The 3,088-nt window shown below is 35.1% G+C and overlaps 1 non-coding gene across 1 annotated transcript; it reads left to right on the forward strand.

Moving 5' to 3' along the window:
* The first annotated feature begins 638 nt into the window (after positions 1–638).
* On the forward strand, positions 639–710 carry TRNAQ-CUG (transfer RNA glutamine (anticodon CUG)). The gene has a single exon. It is a non-coding gene; the product is annotated as a tRNA-Gln (tRNA).
* The last annotated feature ends 2,378 nt before the right edge of the window (positions 711–3,088 follow it).

Genomic DNA, 3,088 nt, shown 5'->3' on the forward strand with positions numbered 1-3,088 from the left:
AAACCCGGAAAACTCCTAGCAGCCAGCCTGTCCGAGTCGCGGCGCGAACCCACGACCGAACTTCCCAGTGTTCGAACTTCACCACCGATGAGCGGCAAAGGACACCACTCGGACTTCCACTCGGAAATTCTGGATCCTAATATCCGTGAAAAGTTGCGCTGTTTAATGTAGATTATCCTCATCCTTCTGGCGGCGAATTATTTCAAAACATTTTAATTTTAGAATTTTCGCTGGATGATAAAAGTTTTTTGTAAAAATAAAAAGACGTAGTCGCTTTCAAAATTTATAAAAATTTTATATTTTTAATTGCATTTTTAATTATGACGCTCGAAACGAATTAATGATTCTATTATTTACACACCGATCGGACAGCCATTGACAATTTACGGTCTAGGAGACGAAACGAACACGTTTCTTAAATTCTTTTTCACCACGTTCAATAACCGCAACCTTCATTCTCTTCGCGACAGCATTCTTCTACTGACAGATTTATGGCAACAGCTTCGCTTTCTAACGGAAAGTGCAGACGGAAAAATTTCCACTATCGGTAACAACAGATGTGGCGATATCTTTACGCGGTAGCCGATAAGGCAATCTGCAATGTTTCAAAATGATATGCGACACGCAGGTGTGTGTGAGGTCCCATGGTGTAATGGTTAGCACTCTGGACTCTGAATCCAGCGATCCGAGTTCAAATCTCGGTGGGGCCTTTTTTTCTTCTTCGCCCCTGTCATCGTTTGTGCAAATAAAAGCGACAGCGACAGTAGAATTCGAAAACTTCTTTTGCTTTGAATTTAGAACAGGAACTCTGCTTCGCTACACGAGTTTGCGTGTTTTTCTGCTCGAGGCTTATAAATTGTTTCAATAACTTTATTGTACTTTTTTCTATGGCCTCAAAACGGAATTCAACATGTTGCACACTTCTGACCCAATTATCATTACAGTTTCCAATAAAAAAAAAATTACAAAATATCTTTCAGGAGCTTACGTCACACGAAAATAGACATTTTCGATCAACCGTACATAAAAATAGGAAAGTGCATGTCAGGAGTGGGTTTCGAACCAACCCCCACTATCGTGGACCAAAGTGCACGGTCCTGCATTATACAAGAAGAGTCTATCTTGAGTCCGGCGCCTTAGACCGCTCGGCCATCCTGACGTTATTCTCTGATCACGATTGATGCTTAATCAATGGTAAATGTTCAATTCTCGTTACATTCAAGCAGTTTTATGACAGGCCGACGTTTAACTAACTAAACCATGATTCAATTACAATTGTTCAGATTAGAAATTCTCGCGTTCGGAATTTCGAAAAAGTTATAACATGTTTTCTCTTACCAGAAAGGAAATTTCCCGACTGAGTGATGACGTCTACGTTAAATTACGAGTCGATTTTCCATTTTGACACCAGAGTATTGGAATTTCTTTCCTGTCTCTTAATGTACAAAACTGTATGTTATTATTATTTGTTTATTTAATATACTATTTAATAATTTTTGGAATTTGTTTGTGATGAACATCTCTCCAATGCGATGAGTCAATTCTTTTTTCCTATATCCAGAATGTTAATAATTAAAGTTGTTTTATGCTGCTCGAAACATATATTGAATGAGAAAATTAATTTAATTATAATTTGTGAGAAAATGATACAAAACGTGTCGAAAAACAAAATTATTGCCTCGTCCCGCTATTCGCCAGATTAACTAATGTCATTTATTTTTTAAAAATTATAGTTTTCATTTAATTCGATCATTTTATATAATTTTTGTTTTCCGGCTGTTTAAACCGGGGAAAAGTACCCGGCGATTCGGCATAATCACTTCCGTCAGATCGTGTTTGTAATTTGTATTTATTGATGTTATACAATTGGCTCTCGGGTAGCAAGCACACTGTAGTCGCATATTTCAGACTCTCCTGTCATTCTTTTCTTTTCTTCATTCTTCTAACTTCTATAACTCTTCATATTTCTTTTTTCAAGGCTATACCTATCGGTGGAGGCCTTCTAATCATTTGGTAAATGTAAAATGTAAATGTAGTTTATTGTGGACTTATGCGTTCCACATGTCTTGCCATCTCTCTGTTAGTTGTTTTTTAACGACTAGCTTTAAATTGCCTCCATCAATACACATCGCATGCTGTAAAAGACTTGCTGATTTTGCAGCTACATCGGCGTGTTTATTCCCTCTTATACCTACATGGCCCTGAACCCAACAAAATTTTACAGAAAAATTACTTACCAAAACATGGCAAATGAGTTTCCGAATTTTAATCAATCGAATTTGAAGCACATGCATTTGTATATTATTTCTTATGTAAATAAATGATTTAGGTTATTAATAAGATTATTTGGGTTTCAAACATATAAAATTTGCTAAATTAAATAATGACTGAATTCATATATAATATGAACTTGAATATTAACCAAAGAGTTTAGGCAATATTTTAATAGCGATAGATTTAAATACCAAAGCATTCTAAAAATATTTAATAACTGATAGTTACTGATAACAAATATTCAGTGGCGGCCTTAATGATTGCGAGGCTCTGGGCAGCAGGTTTTTGAGAGGCCCTTGTCCTTTGTGCAAAGTATGTAAATTAAAATTAGATATTTCTGACGATTGACGAGAAATGCAAAGGTTATAAATAAATAAATTTAAAGTGTTAAAATATTATATTAGAATATTTATAAAAGTTAACAGTCATAAAGACAAATTAGTAATGATGATAAACTAAGGTACATAAATGCCTTAAAAAATATACGCAGGGATTTAAAAATGATGTTTGCGGCTTATAACTAATAGCTAAGGATAAAATAAAAAATTTTCAATATCAACTTTTTTCTACTCGAGTTGTTGCGCGAGGCCCCGGGCGATTGCCCTGCTCGCCACCCCCTAAGGCCGCCACTGCAAATATTATTGTGAAACATTGAGGGGTGGTTTTTTGTAATAATTAAATGTAAATTAAATTAATCAGCTGCAGTCCCCCAAGAATACACTTACAAATATCTTTTAAGTAGAATTTAAGACAAATTTAACGAGAAGTTTACAAACCTAGCATACATAAATCATTAAAAACAAAAAAATACCCA

The sequence above is a fragment of the Centruroides vittatus genome, unplaced genomic scaffold (genome assembly GCF_030686945.1).
Source record: "Centruroides vittatus isolate TY-2023 unplaced genomic scaffold, ASM3068694v2 contig_2971, whole genome shotgun sequence".
Lineage (NCBI taxonomy): Eukaryota > Metazoa > Arthropoda > Arachnida > Scorpiones > Buthidae > Centruroides > Centruroides vittatus.